Below are 17,567 nucleotides of genomic sequence, written 5' to 3' on the forward strand. Positions count from 1 at the left end.
CTGCAGGAAAACCCGGAAAAACTTGCAGCACCACATCATCTGAAGATCTTGATCTAACAATGTCCTCTCTCTCATAAAACAAAATGTAGGGTGTCTCCAGAGGCTCCAATAAATTCAATGCGTCGCCAGAACACTTCGTGACACGACTATCGTCAAACTTAAACCAGTCCGTTTCTTCTTTGACCAAGGCGTAATAATGACCACATTCAACGCCAGAACCACAGTGAACAATGACTGCATGAATATTATAACAGTGGTCTGCTAGGTTGAAATGTTCATCTATTTCGAACCTTCCAAAGAGTTTCTTGCTTCCGTTAGAGGTTGAGTCTTGTTTGAAAATCATCAGTGTTATTATTAGATTGACTGGTGCCTCAGCTATACTTGTTTCCTTATAACAGTCAGTTAGTTTGGCGCATGTTTGACAATACAGTCGATCATCACCTGTTAAAAATTCCATTTTCAGATGATTTAACAATAAGTTTTGCACGGACTGGTAATTAGTCGTATTAGGAAAAGCTATATGAAGTTCCAGAAATTCACATAAGTTTCCAGTACTTCTTGAACATTTACCACAAAGTAAACAAGTGAGGATTTTTCCAGCAAAAGATTTACAAACACAAGACGAGATGGGTTGTACGGAATCATTCAGTCATACTATAAAGATAAATAGGTTGAGTTAAGGACCGTCCGTTAGTACCTAAAGTGATTAAAAGATATATAAGGTTTAACATTGTTGACTATTTCATTTATTGTATTCGTTTGACAACATCCTTAGAGAACGAAACTGCAGTAAAGTTAGTTATCGCAGTTTCTTCCTATAAAAAAACAGAGGAAGTTTCATCTCTCATTTTTCGTGATAATTTCACACCATGTATTAACTGCCACATCCATCAATTTATTCATATAAAGATTGCATTTCGTGTTATCCAGTTGTGAAAATGAAATATAGAAATAATTTCCACAGCTGTATTCAGTTAGAGAGGATAAATAAAGGAAATTGTCAGCAAGCAATCATAGAAAACTTCCCAATTTTTACTACTTTCATGAAACTCATTCGGAAACGGCAGTTACAGTTATGGTTCTTGTATTTTTCGATTGGTTGTTCGATTCGATTTCTGCTCTTGATCATAAAACTGATTCCGAAAACAACCATTCTTTGTTACCTTTGTCGACAGCAAGAGCTCACTTTATTGATCTGATATTAACGTGAAATAAATTGAAGAGCGATTGAATTGAACGGAATCGAGCGCATTTTAGACCATGTTAGGCCTCTTTTTTAAACAACAAATTCCATCAATTGATTATTGATCAATACTACCATGTTCAAATTTTCAGAACAATTCTCAATTAGAAGTTAAATTCATCAAGGTATCACTCGAAATCAATTATTTATAACTATTCAGTGTCAAAGTATACTTAATAATGATCCAAACTAGTACTTGAATAAGAATGAAAAATCATTACAGAGAAACTGAAATAATGATAATTCAAAATAAAATTTTCGTAAATACTTCCCGAATATTATTTGGAGAGCAACATGAGTTATTCCTGACATTTATAGGTTTTTTCTTCCCTTATTTCAGGAAACTTCTTAAAATTATTCAAATAAGTAAGACAAACTACAAAATCTGCTGAAAAGTTTAATGAGTACAATTTGGAACTTCTGGTATGAAATAAATGTATTGAGAACACTCACTCCATACCTGAACTAAACTTATATCTTTCGACGCGTGTTTCGCTATTCAAGTTAGCATCATCAGGGGATGGATTAGCCCAATGGGGAATGTTCCTCCTGACGAAAATCAAGTAGTTTTCATAAAAGAGCTCTAAAACAATGCATTTTAAACTTATCATTTCAACCTTTTTCTTTATACAAATATTTAAATACTTAAAAAAGAGGAATTAAATGCATTCAACATTTGAAGGGATTCGTTTCTATTTCACCATTTGGCAACATCGGTTATAGCTAATAAAGGACAATGAATCTGTTACCTGTATGAGACAAACAAAGATGACATATTTCAGAGGCATGATGTTCGATTTACTTATGTTCCGAGTTCCGAGACATTCTGTGACATATGAGAAGAAAAAATACCATAATCTTGGTAACAACTATCTGTTCCACCTAGTAGCGGTTGAAACTTTTGGTGTCTATGGCGCGGAGTCTCTGTTATTCGTTCATGAACTTGGAAGAAGAATATGCCAAGCAACGAAAGATCACCGTTCTACCTTTTTTTTTTGATATAAAGAATTAGTATTGCTATTCAACATGGTAATGCTGCTTCGGTCCTTGGAACTATTTCTCCTTCACATAATTTTGATGAGATCATGCATTTCCCTGATATCAGTACGTAACTGAAATCTCTTCGAAACAAGCCGAGATATGTGAATATTCATCAGCCTCCTATCAAGGTTAATATACAAGTGATTGATCCACCTTCTTCTTTTTCAGTGCGGTCAATGGACTTAGGTCCCCCCAAATATGAGTTGCAGTCCTCGTGGTTCTGGTTTCCTTACAGTGGAAGCAAGAGCCAAATCGATCCCTCTATGAAACCCTTCTTCACTTGGAAAGATCGATCGCAGCTTGAGAAATCAACTAATCAGTTGAGAGTTGTCCTGAAATTTTTGAGAACTATTCCAACTAATCACCAAACTCAAACAACTGTTAATGCAGTTGCAGTTTCGTAAGAATGTGTCAACAAGAGGATTGTTCCGAAATCTTGGGGTTCTTGATGAACCCCTTCCTACATATTTTTACACTGTTTAATGGCAAATCTGATATAGTCGTGATGATAATGGCGGCGATTTTAAAAACGGATGTCAAAATCTTGACGGATGTCAATATACATTGAACTTTGTGAATTCATTTACGTTTTATTATGCGATGCGGAATTAATCAACAAGTAAGAAAATCAATTGCTCGCACTTTGGTCGCTTCGCGGTTAGCTACATTTGATCTCTAGGGGGGGGGAGAAATGCCTCCCCTGCCATCCGTTAGCAAAGCCCTTGTGTAAAGCAATAGCACAAGTTCAAATGTCATCAATGTCATCAACCTTAGCCAGAAGAAATTATAGAAGATAGGTAAATAAAATAGTTTGACGTCGCGAGAGCTTAGGCGATGGCGCCTAAATCCAAAATAATAAGTGAAAAATCCTTGATTTTTCTCAATTTCATATATAGCTCCCTTTAAGGGCATCCAGTATTCTTTTGAGTGGGGACATTCTGTATGCAACAGAATGTCCCCGTACTAAGTTGAATCTTCATTTAGGTAATACTGGTTTTCCTTGTATAGTATCCAGTGTGAATCACCAAGTAGCTTCGATTTCAAATGTTTGGTGAAAACGGTTCCACAAAAACCCTGTTAGATTAGGGGAGTTGGAATCAGTACAATTTCAAAGCAAAGCTTTTGATCAAACACCTCTTTTCCGAAAATAAATATTGATATTCATAGTTGTCAAAAAAAAAACTATATTTATTTCAATAATCACAGTCAATGGATAAATCCCATTTTATTGGGATTTCTACGAAAAAATTAATTGAACTATTGCCTAATCACGTTCATACATATCCCAACAGAAAATAAATTCATACTCTCTGCATAACCCTTTGATATGGAGTACAATTCTCTCAATAGTACAATAACTAATAAAAGCGCAAAATGAAAGTAATGAATATCATAATTAGGTTACAAAATTCAATGAAAATCAGTCAATTTCGTCAAATGTTAAATTCAACGGATCTCAAATAATTTCACACCAAATCTGCCGAGAAAAACATTAAGGTTAAAAAAACAAACATAATTGATGCAAGGGAATGAATGTAAAAAGTTGTTCAACATACCCTTGTCGAAGGGGCCCTTCTTTTCTTTATTTCCTTTCCACAATAGGTACACGAAATTATGAATTTGACGAAATTGATTGAATCAATTCTGATACCTGTTGATAAAAAACATATTTTTATAGCATTTTGACCAACTGAAAAATTGTATTAACTAACAGAATAGATCACCGTATGACCCTAGACACATTAATCAAACAATAGATTGAAAATAAATAATACATATGAGTCAAAATGAGTTAAAAGAAAGAAAAAAGCAATTCATTTCCAACAGGAGTACCCAGTTACAGGAAATGCTATTATAACAGAGTATATATGAAATAAATATTAAAAATAATCGAATATAGAAATGTATAAAAGTAAATGCTAAAACAAAGTATATATAAAATATTCGTATAAGTAGAATTTCAAAAGAGGAATGAAAAATTGAGTATTTAACACAATAACTTACAAATCATGCAATGTAGCAGTAATGACACAAATGTTATTTATAGTATTATTGAAAGTGATTGTGGATACAAGATACCAAGGCGTTCAGAGAGTCGAAATGAATATCGCAGTGTTCACAGATTTTATAGAAGTTACTGCACATAAAATTCAATGATGATCGTAGCATAACATTTGTGCGTGATGCTTCACAATAGAATTTCAGATTGTGTCGACCTTCACTCCTTGGTACTAAGAAATTGATCTCGGGTAGAAGAACGGTAATGTCAACATTGTTGTTTAGTAATTTATGCAGGAATTTTATACCAAGGATAAGTCTCCTATTTTCCAAAGATGTCTTATTAAATCGTGTCAATAAAATGTTATGATCGATGCCTCTCGTGGGGTATTGACCATCAACTTTTAGACATAAGTATTTTAGGAACTTCCTTTGCACGCTCTCAATTGATGGTAGTCGTAAACTGGATTCCATAATACAGAGCCATGCTCTAACTTAGATCTGGCATACGCAAAATATAGCAATTTTAAGGTGGCAATACTTTTGAAGTTTCTGTAAATGAATCCAAGCATCCTATTTGCATCAGCAGTCATATTCCTTATATGTGTTGTAAATGTTAATTTACTGTCGCATGTTATACCAAGATCTTTTATCTCATGTACGTGGTTGATTGTAGTTTTGTTGATTGAATAATCATACATTAAAGTTCGCTTTTTTATTGTAAGTTATATTATTTTACATTTGGATACGTTCAGTTGTAGACGATTATTATTACACCAGAGTTTGATTACATCTAATTCATGTTGTGCACGTTGTCAGTCAGTAATGTCGTCGATTTTATAATATAGTTTCAGGTCGTCTGCAAATAGTAGGCTAAGAATATTCAAAGAGGTTGTCAAGTCATTAATAAAATGAAAAATAAAAGAGGTCCAAAATTAGAACCTTGTGGTATCCTAAATGTAACTACGTACTGGGCCAATTTGAAAGATTCATATTCGTTGTTTTCTGTTAACTAGAAATGATTCAATTAGAGTAAGCAGGTGGTTAGAGAGTCCCAATTTTGTCAATTTGCTGAGAAGAACGTAATGGTTTATTTGATCAAAGGCTTTTTGAGAGTCTAAATGAACAACATCGACTTGTTTTTGCTTGTCCAGGTACAGAGATATTTGTCATACATGATCTTTGTTGTACGAAACCATGCTGAGTAGGAGAAATAACTTTTTGAATATGGGAGTACATAACATTTTGCACACATATCTTGAAGAGTTTAGAAAAGTTACATAAAATGGAAATTTTCCTGTAGTTTGTGATATCGCTAGAGTCGCCTTTTTTAATATCGAACAAATTTGAGCCGTTTTCCACTGCTCAGGAAAGGCAGAAGTTGATAAAATTAAGTTGAATATGCCTATTAGAGGTATAGAGAGAACGTCGATACAGTCCTTTATTACAAGACTAGGAACATTGTCAACGCCTCCGGTGAGTTTATTTCTTAATTCATTTGAAGCAGTAATAATATCGATTTTATAGAAGGCAGGGATGTTTATTGTATCCAAATCAAAATCATGAGAATTTTCGCGAAGCATATTCCCGTCCGAAACCAGGTATACACTTCTGAAGTACTTGGCGAATCCATTGACAATATCCCCAGGCTTATCAAATACTTCATCATCAAGTTTCATTATACCCGGTATACGCGAATGACCTTTTTTACTGTGTATGAAAGACCAGAAAGTCGAGCTGTCACACGAAATATTATTTTCGGTTAAGTTTGTAAATTGACTATATGCTGCTTTTATTTTAGTTTTGACAGTTTTTCTCGGATCCGAGAATTGATTTTAATAAAATGCTGTTTTATATTTCTTATAGTTTTTATATGCCAATTCCATTTTCTTCATATGGCTGATAACATCGGCGTCGAATCATGGGGGAAATTTACGTGTTTTACTCAGTGGAACTGTTTGAAAGAAGATGCTGTGTAATTTCTTGTATAATAAATCACATGCCGAGTCGATGTCAGTACATTCAAAAACGTCACACCATTCGGTTGTTCTGATCAGTTCATACATAGCTGGAAAGTTTGCTTTGCGAAAATTAAATTGCTTAAAAGCATCTGTAGGTAGATATTCAACTTGTTAACTATCTACTGAAGCAAAAAGACGTGATAATTAACAAACAAAGGGAAAAAATTGACTTGCTTTATAAACAAATCGAATTGATATCCGAAAACAACCTGTTGAAGAAGTCTGTTTTATCGCCACCAGCAAAAAAAGACTTATCAAGAAAAACCTCGCTCGCTGAATATGGAAAAAATCCCGAGAGAAATGGACAAAAAACTGAGGCCAAAACAATATCGTCAGCTGATAGACCAGGGAATTCCCAAACATTCGAAAAAACTGAGGCCAAGACAAGACCGTCATCTGATAGACCAGGGAACTCCCATACATTCAAGAAAACAGATGTATCATTTGCGATGTTAAAAGAAGAAACGGCAATGAAAATAAATGAAATTATCAATTTAGACAGACAAGGTGACCAAGAAGCTGAAGGAAAATGGAAGAGAGTAGAACCCGGAAGAACTCGCAAAAGAAACGTTATTATTGGTGAAGACAACTCCGAAGATACCCTCGGGGTACCTAGATTCATTGACTTACATGTGTGCAGGGTCAGTCCTGAAACCACGACAGAAACATTACAAAAACGCCTGGGAAAACTTTTTCCGGAAGTGAGATGTGAAATTTGGAAGTCAAAAAGACCAGATCTCTATTCATCCTTCAAAGTATCAATCAGTAGTAACCATTACAAACAAGCAATGAATCCAAATATATGGCCATGTGGTGCCGCTGTGTCACGTTTTTTACACAAGCGCCAGCAGATGACCGAAAAAACATAATTTCTGATGCAACTGAATCAGATCTTTCCAGGGATAAAAATGAATCTTCCAAACTAAACCTTTTCTATAATAACATCCAGTGTATTTGTGAAATTGAAACAATTGCAGAGGACATGAACTTCGACGTACTGTGCTTCACAGAAACTTGGTTACGTGATCAAGAAATTTCTCTTTCTTTTTTAACAAACTTTGACATAGGCAGTTTTCATTGCCGATCCTCATTCGAACATGGTGGTGTGATCATGTATATCAAAAATGGTTTTAAAACACGTATAGTCAAAAAATTCGACGACTCATACCAAGTAAAATTTTTTGAAATTGCTGCGGTTAAACTATTAGATCTGGATATTTTGATCATTACGATTTACAGATCTCCTATTCCTGAATCTATTGAACAATTTTTTGAAAAGTTCTCAATAATGCTTCAACGATTAACTTCCAGTTCTAAAGAAAAATTCATTATAGTAGGGGATTTCAATATTGATGTTATTAATACCAAATTGTCCTCAACGAGAGATTTCACAGATATATTGAATAGTTTTGGTCTTGAATTTTCTGTTACCGAACCCACGCGTTTATCAAAAAAGAAAGGAACATGCATTGATAATTTGATAACTAACATAACTAACATAAAAGATAATGTTGTAGTTGAAATCCGTGAATTTTGTTTATCAGACCACTCAGGCACTCTAGCTACTGTAAACTACTGTAAGCATAATAAAATGAACCCAAACATGAAAATAACAAGAACCAAAAAAAGCACCTAAATTGGTTCAACGAAAATCTGAAATAAATGAGAAACTTACTAGATGCTATAAATATTGTAAAAAATGCCATCCATCACAAGAAATATCTGGTCTTTACAAGAGAATGAAATCAAACTATAAAAAAGAAATAGATAAAGCAAAACGCAATGCAAATAAAGAATTTATTGAAAACTCGACAAATAAATCCAAAGCAATCTGGACACTGATAAAGTCTCAAGTAGGCAAATCTGAAAGAAATGATTACAGCATTTCAGCTGATAATTTCAATAAATTTTTTGTTAATGTCGGAAAGAATATTCTAAACTTACTGCCTAAAGGTGATATGGATTCTATACAATCCCTGAAAAGTACCCATAGTTCCCCTTTCGAATCTTTCTTCATTACACCCATCACTGAGGATGAAATTAAGAGCATTGTGAGAAACTTGAAAAATTCCAACAGTAGGGATATTTATGATATAAATATTACAGTACTTAAAAATTAAGGTGATGAACTGGCACCTTTATTATGCTACATTTTCAATAAGTGTCTGGAACAAAGAATATTCCCAGATGAACTGAAGATTGCCAAAGTGGTTCCCATTCCCAAAACCAATAATAAAACTGATTTGAATATGTTCAGACCAATTTCAGTACTACCAGTCTTTTCGAAAATCTTGGAACAACTGCTTAAAAACAGAGTCGTTTCTTATTTCGAGGGTAAACAACTATTTGCTAAAGAGCAGTACGGTTTCCGTACAAATAAATCAACGACGAAAGCACTGATATCCATTCTTGAAAAAATCACAACGTCAATAGACGATAATAAACTTTTTTCTGCTACCATGCTTGACTTATCTAAAGCATTCGATTGTGTAACACATGATTATCTCCTGAATAAATTAGATTTTTATGGAATCAGAGGTGAAGCTCTTGAGCTCTTCTCCTCTTATTTGAGTCGGAGACAGCAAATAGTTGTTTTACCCTCGGGCGAAAAATCAGAATTATTGCCTTTAGATATCGGAGTTCCTCAAGGGTCTGTCCTAGGACCAATATTTTTCATTGTTTTTATAAACGATCTACCAAAATACCTGAACGCAGATGCAGCTATTTTATATGCGGATGACACGACCATTCTGAATGTAGCCCAAGAGGTCGAGGAATTAACTGTAAAAAATCTGAAACAGTAGCGAGAGCCACCAATTGGTTTACAGCAAACAATTTTAAACTAAATACTGGAAAAACAAACGAGTTACTATTCGAAAAATCTGATCAACAAAATAGTGTGAAATTATTAGGCATCCATATTGACACTAACTTGAATTGGAAAAAACATATTGAGCAATTAGCAGCAAAATTGAATAAAGTAGTTTATCAAATCAGAAAACTTACAGAATTCACCACTTTTGACACGACACTAACATACTACTACAGTAACTTGTATTCAGTCTTTTCTTACGGCCTTTTAATTTGGGGTAACTCTTCAGATAGTGAGAGAATATTCAAATTGCAGAAAAAAGTCATACGAATAATAGCTCAAGCTGGTTTCAAGGACCACTGCAGACCATTATTTAAAAAATTAAATATATCAACTCTACCATCAGTTTTTATATTACAATGCGTGATTTACATTAAATAAAATGAGAATTCACTATCTCTAAATTCATCATATCACTACTACAAACACCAGAAATAAAAATTTATTGAGTATTCCCTACCATAGAATGAAAAGAACTCAGCAGCCAATAAATTATACTGCTCTGAAACTTTTCAATAAATTACCAAATGGACTAAAAAATGCTCCGATAAAAAGATTTAAAGCTGCAGTTATGAAAATTTTACTGTATAATGCTTTCTACAATCTCGACGAATTTTTTGACTTCTCTTTTGATGAAATACAACCATAATCCACTGAAATTGTTAATAATTTTGTTGAAAGTTTTTCAGATACTGTAAATGTCATGTACTGTTTGTCACTAAACTATATGTCGTTTACTTTTTCTATGTTTTACACTGAATCTACGTTCTATACATATACTTATACCGCTGTTATGACAACCTTAAATGTACTTTATACATACTTGGGCTAATAAATTATGATTATGATTATATTAATAGCAAAGTCATTGATATGGGGAGTACGACAGTTCAACAAAATAGAAAGTGCAGGATGATGAAAGTCTATGTTAACAAAAGGTTGATCATATTTTGAGACGATACAATCGTCACAGTTGGTTATAACTAGATCCAGTGTGCGATTATTGATATTCTTCATCGAGTTGTACTGTTGAGATTCAGTTGCTTGCATGAAGTTGAGGATGTACTGAAATTTGGTATCATTGAAGTTTATATCATATTTAGGGATAATTAAGTTACCAATTAATAGAAAATTCCCGTCAGTAACACAATTAGAGCTCTCCAGAAAATCAAATAATGTTTTATAGTGAATATTGGAGCAACATACCTGATTCATGAAATATACAAGCTAACGTTATTTCTAGAATTGAACATAAGAAGAAAAAAAAAATGAAACTTTCTATGTTTTTACCACTTTTATTTGTAACTAACGTTACTGCATTTTCGTCCTATAAGGACATTTTCAAACTCATACATTAAAAGATTGATGGACATTTTCAAACTTATATATTAAAAGTTCAATAATATGTCCTTATAGGACATTTTCAAAACATAGAAAGTTTCAATTCTCTTTTCTTCATTATGATATCCTACCTCATTGTAACGGCTACATCCATCAATTTACTATCTTACAAACTATCTAGATCCACCAAAGTTCTTCAGATAATGGAAATATCATCCTGAAATCAAAACCCTCTTAAGAAATTTCCCAAATATGCTTGGAAACCTTAGAAATTCACTACCATCTCTTCCTAAGGAAACGAAAAGAAGTCGCTTGGGGCTAGAACTGGTGAGTAAGGTGGATGGTCAAGTAGTTAAAACCATAATTCGTGGATTTTCGCCACCTCTAGGGTGTGAGACTAGGCGTTGTCTCGGTGAAACAAATTTTCTTTTTCTGAAAATGTGGCGATTTTTCTGCAAGTTCTGTCTTCGGCTTGTGAAATAATGATGTAAAGGCTTTTCTTTTTGAAGACAATTGATTGATATAACTTTATGACTATTTCAAAAAAAAGTCTCCCAGCAGAAAAAACAGTTTTTGATTTTGTTAAGCAGATTTCCTCTTTGCAGTCCATTGTTTGAATTTTTGTTTCGAGCATATGATGTATCCAAGCTTCATCCAGTATTTTATTTATTAGTATTTTATTCGGAGTATTTTATTCGGCGCCAAAACTGGAATTTATTGCGCCTTACTGCGCGAACAGAGCGTTAGAAATGTTCATTAAAATACGTTTTTGGTCTAACGTGAGCAAATGTGACACCCAACGCGTAGACAGCTTTCTCATGCATGAATGTTAATTTAATATTTGACAAACTCGTTCTTTTGACATGTTCATAACCTCTGCTATCTCTCTCACTTCAATTCGGCGGTCATCAAGCACAATTTGATGAACTGTGGCGAAGTTTTCGTCGTTAGTTGCAGTTTTTGGACGTCCCGAACGTTCATCCTCTCCCAAGCTCTTACGGTCACTTTTAAATTGCGCGGCTCGATATTTCACTGTAGTAAATGATGGTGCAGAGTCCCCGTACATACAACTTTGATTTGCGTAAGCGTAAGGCCTTTCAAAAACAAATATTCAATGATACTCGATACTCGATTTTGTTCATTTTCATAAAAAACTAACATCTACCCACTAAAACGACTGTTACATAACAACGTTGGTGAGTAACTGTCACCAGATGAACAAAGAAATTTACTAGCATTCTAGTTGAGGTCGGAAACTTTTCATACCGCCCTCGTATAGCTCTAGATGAACGTGAAACTGAATTAATCGAGTCATAATCCGAAATATTCAAATCTAGTGAAAAATCAGACATGAAAAAGTATGTACACTCTTCTGTACGAACTTCTATTTATGTCCCTCTATAGGTTATAAGATATCTCATTCGCCGCTTAAAAGCCAGATAGGCGAAACAGGCGAAGGGATTGAGAATGATCAGGATCGTTACACAACAATCACGAAGGCGAAATCTTCTATTCCGTTGTCTGTGCCATTCTCTCTATTTGATGATATCTTCCTGATGAAATTTCCTTTTTGCGCTAATGAAACCATTGACATCGCTTGTTTTTGTGTAATTATCAATGAATTCGGGTTGACTCATTCCAGAATTTGAATTGTGATTCAATCCAGAATTGAAAATAGTTGAATCGAGTTGAATGAAAGAGTTAACCGATATTTTCACGCTTGATATCACTAAAGATATTACGTTCCCTACGGTGCCAGCGTTTTAATGAGAAATTGCATATTAGTAAAATTTAGGTCACAAATTCAAGTCCTGTGGGAGGTGCAGACTCAATAATTGTTGATGTCAAAGCCCCATATGTGTCATTATTTCATTATCGATAAATGTTGGGGATCAATCTAAGCCGCGCAAAGTTTGGCATTAAGATCAGCTGAATGGGAGGATTTTCAAGAACATTTTCGAAATTTCCCCTGGCTAGATGTTTGTTTCAGCTCTAAAGATCCTTCAACTTGTGCTTCTGAAGTCATGGAAATTGTTTTATCATCCATGGATGCACATATTTCATTTTCAATAAAACAACCTTCTAACGGCAAACCTTGGTTCAACAAAAATTGCGAACAAGCTGTCGATGTCGCCTCCAAAAGTCTCGCCTATCGGCAGTGGCGCAAAAATCCCAGTGCCGAAAACCGAACTAGGTTTGTAAATGCTCGCAACAGCTGCAAACTTGAGATAAATGAGAGCAAATAACTTCACAATCAGATAATTAGGAATGAACTGCTTGCCAATCCCAACGGGTCTAGATCCTTCTGGTCGGTTGCTGAAGCTGTTAATTAGAACTTTACACGGTTAGAACTTTACATGGTTCGATTGCAACAACAGTCATAGAAAAGAAAATCTACAAGCTAAACAATTTGCCTTCCACTCCATAGTAGATTTTCTGGGAGAGGTACTACTTGAAATCCCTGAAAATAAAATTAAAAAGATTTACCGAAAACAACAATTTTATTAAAAAAATAACTGAAATGACAAAGAAATAACATACAAGTAACAACCAAAAAAATAAAAAATTGAACTATTAATAAAAAGCTGAAAATGAAAAAATTTAAAATATTATTAACAAAAAATTAAAATTAAAAGATGCCAAGTCACGTCACGACGTTTCGATTGTTAGTGTCCACAATCGTCTTCTGGTGATAACTAGACTTATTAATTCGAGATCTGACTATTTATAGGTCATTCGAGTGCTTTTATCCATCCCCTCTCTCCGCTTCATTGGTTTTAGCGGGAGATGACCGTTTGGCGGAAGTTGGTCGTTTTTAGCTTGATTAGAGGTTTCCATATGTTATGTATCTCTACGCAAGCTTGACTAAATGCGTTGTTCGACAACAAATACGCGACTTCTTTGAATTTTCTCCTGAACCAATGTTCATCTCTGTGTATGATCTAAGCTTGGGACCACTCGATGTTATGTTAATGTGTCCAAACATGCTCTACTATTCCGGATTTGCTGGTTTCTCCTCGCTGTATGTGTTTCTTGTGCTCAACAATGCGAACTTTCAATGGCCTCTTACTTTCACCGATGTATGATTCTCCGCACTCGCAGGGTATCCGGTAAATGCAATTCTTGAAATCGCAGTCCGCGTTCTGTGGCCTGTAGGGAAGTAACAGTACTGGTTGTGGCGGCTTCTCTTCCTTGTGGAACTCTGTTTTCTCAGCTAAAGCCTGTTCTACTATCACTCTGGAGTAACCTTTCCATTGCAAGTCATTTTTGATGATGCCTAGTTCCTTTTCGAGATCTTCCTTTGTATTACAGAGCCCGAAAGCACGGTCTAGTAGAGTTTTGATGATTCCTCTTTTAGTCGGTTGATTGGATTTCTGGTTCAGATACTGTCTTGTGTGAGTGGGTTTTCGGTATACAGATGTTTCCTATTTAGTGTCGGTCCTCTTCACCAATACGTCTAAGAAAGTCAATTCGTTGTGGACTTCCTTCTCCATTGTGAAAGCGAGGAGAAACCAGAAAATTCGGAATAGCAGAGCATGTTTGGACTCATCAACATAACATCATCATCCACAAAGAGGAATACTGATTTAGGAGAAAATTCAAAGAAGCCGCGTATATGTTGTCCAACAACGCATTTAGTCAAGCTAGCGTGGAGATACTTAACGTATGGAAATCTCTAATCAAGCGAAAAATGACCAACTCTCGCCAAACGGTCATCTCTCGCTAAAACCAATGAAGCGGAAAGTGGGAAGAGGGGATAGGTGAAAGCACTCGAATGACCTATAACTAGTCAGATCTCGGAGGAATAAGTCTAGTTATCACCCGAAGACGATTGTGGATACTAACAATCGAAACGTCGTGACGTAACTTGGTTTGGATTCTGTTAATTTTTATTTTTCATTTTTTCATAATAATATTTTATAATTTTTCAATTTTCAGCCTTTTATTAGTATTTCCTTTTAATTTTTTTCTGTTGTTGCTTGTATATTATTTCTTTGTGATTTCAATTTTTTGTTTAATAAAATTGTTATTTTCGGTTAATCTTTTTAATTTTGTTTTTAGGGATTTCAAATCAATTTAAATTATATTAGACAATGGAAGTCCGAACTGATGGAATACACCGAAAACTACTTTTCGAAAGCGTCTATTCAGGCGAATTTTGAAACAGCTCAATATCAACAAGCCTCTGGCCTTGTTGATATTGAGCTGTGGTACCTACATCACGTGCAACCTTGATAGCGTGGAACATCAAAGAAAGGTTGGAGATTTGTCTCTCTTCTATAGATACTTTCACGGGAGATGTTCAAGTTACTTGGCACATTTGATTCCACCAAGAGCGGACATATCAGAAATATGCGACGGATTGTGGCTGCTCATCGTTTTAAGGTTCAACTCAGTACACCTGGAACTTCACTGTGTAAGAACTCTTTCATCTATTGAACTGCGTTTTTGTGAAATAAACTTCCTGTTATTGTTTTTCCAAATGGATTTGATATTCAGCGATTCAAATCCAATGTGAATCGCTACTTCCGCACAGGCACCGCTCTGAGAGCGCCTTGAAGATTTTCCTATACTGCTTGAGTTTTGTTCTTGAAAAAAAATTGTATAGTGCCTATATTTCCGTTCTAGGAATCACACGTTGAAAGGTAAGACCTCGTAGCTTGCCCAAGTTTCGACTTCTGAGGGTTGTCGTTCGTAGGGGTGCGACAGCTGGTTAACGGAAAAACAGATTTTATTTTACAGTGTGCGGCCTATTATGCTTGTGTGCGAATCTCTCATGAGAATAAATCCTCACTTATTATGTAGTGGATATTGTTGAATTTTCTCTGACCCATCCCGTTTAAAAATCTTCGCGTTGTCGGCATTCATTCTGAAAAATAGAGTCATGAAAACATGGTATTTTTCAGATGAAGTATTTTCAATTTTCATAACAAATTCAGTGTTGACAGGGGTGAAAAACCTAATGAAATGCGTGAATTTGTTTTCAAACTCACGACAAAAACGTGTAGATCATGCACAGAAATTTGTTTCAGATATAAATTGTACGGAAAAGCTCATCCAAAATAAATTCTTTCGATTATATGAACATTCAGTTTGTACTCCACAGTAATGTTACACAACGTACCTTTTGAAAAAAATATTATATAAAATTTCACTGACAGAAAATTTTCTTGAAATCCTCTTCGGCTCCTTCATTTACTTTTTTAAAAAAAGCAACCAGATCCTGAATGAAAACGAAAGAGAATCAGTGCGTCTTTCCTCGAACATATCCACTGAGTAGCTAATGAGGAGTTGAAAACAAGTATTCTTCCAGAAACTTCAAAGCTCGCCTAGAGATTGAAAGTTTTTCATGTGTGTAAAATTCACTCTTTTTTATATTACGTTGGGAAGCGAGATATCTGTTTCAATTTTATTACGTATAAATGTTTTTTGGTGTGTACTGAATGGAGAAAAGTATTTTCAGTGTAATATATGGTTCATATAATTGATTTATTTCTTTTTCAGTTCATATCTAGGAGAAATTTCTGTGAATGATCTATTCGTCTTCGTGGAGATTTATTATTGTTCCATTCTTCGAAACATTCCCACTTTATAATAATGGCGATGTAGAAAGATTTTTCTCAAAAACTAATCTGTCCTGACAGTATATTCTCTTTTCAATGAATTGAAACTCTTTCCTTCGTTGCACTGACTCACCTTTTTTTTAAGGAGGAGGAAAGATCTTCATAGATTCTGTGCCGGATTCCTACCGACTGAAACCCCTCCCCGTTGCTCAGCAGTACGTACTGGAAATCGCTCTCGCATTACTTAGGTACGTAGGCCCTTAGCAGTGTTCGTCTGAAATACTAGAAATGTATTCAATAGATACTAGCGAGCTGTCCCGACTTCGCATGGGAGTAATGCTGATACTCAATATACATATAAACGCGTGCGATTACTGCTAATCATAAAGTGCTAAAGGCGAAGCGCGGCCTTCGACGCGCTATTTATAGGTATGCATCGCCGGATCCCCGGCCGGTACCGCCCCAACCGTCATGTCCCTGCATTTTAAGTCAGTAATATCTTCGGCGATATTCAATAGAATTACATGCTGTAAAAGGCCTTATTGATCTACATTCAATGTGAATGAGCCATCATTGTGGGTTATACCTGAGAGATAGGACTTTTTTGTAGACCTTTTTGAGTTTCTGGTCACCTGGTCTCTCTATCTCTCTCTCCTTAGTTTCGATGTTTGGTCTTATCGTTCTGTATCTTTTATCCACCACATATGAGGCTTTCAAATATATTTTTGGCATTGAATATGGTATTTGTTTCACGTGTACACAGAATTCTTGAATTTTCATATCTTATACAAAAAAGAGAGTGTCTTCTGCATTGCAGTAAATACAATGTGAAGATACTGCTCTCATACCGCAATCATATACAGGCTGATTCACGGTGGATGGCACATTAGACGTTTCTGGTGAATCAGACAACGGATCACTTTGAAAATTTAATGGAGGGCATATTCGGACATTCTCTAGCCAACTAAAATATTTTCGACAATGCGGTGTTGCCGCTTCTATTAGAAAGCAGTAGCAACTTTGATTTTTCAAATGGAACACTCTGTATATAATATTCTTTTTGGAATCTCTAACAATTGCCCGACAACTTTTCCTGATATTTCCCTATACCTATCTGTTATCGTTTTCGAAATAAAAATTAATTTCAATTTTTTTCTTCGAAAATCATGACTTCTAAAAATGCCGATATCTTTTAGTTGAGAAGTACTATGATATCGAAATTTGGTTTGGAGTTAGGTGATACTTGGACACTTCCCACACGTCAGCCTAATCTCCATTACTTCAATACAGGGTGGTAAAAAAATACAGTTTTTTCGTTTGCTTGAAAAAGTTGCTGAACTTTGATTATTTTGAATGGAACACACTGTATATTATTGAAAATTTGGAAAGCTGCTGGAATTTGCTTTCTTTCTATGCATCATACCTATACCTAACTAGTCAAGTTTCGGACTTATGAACATTTATTTGTGAAAATGTCCCTTCAGAAT

This window comes from Leptinotarsa decemlineata, unplaced genomic scaffold (assembly GCF_025532065.1).
Source record: "Leptinotarsa decemlineata unplaced genomic scaffold, Ldec_3_MD MMD2_tig00078422_RagTag_RagTag, whole genome shotgun sequence".
Taxonomy (NCBI): domain Eukaryota; kingdom Metazoa; phylum Arthropoda; class Insecta; order Coleoptera; family Chrysomelidae; genus Leptinotarsa; species Leptinotarsa decemlineata.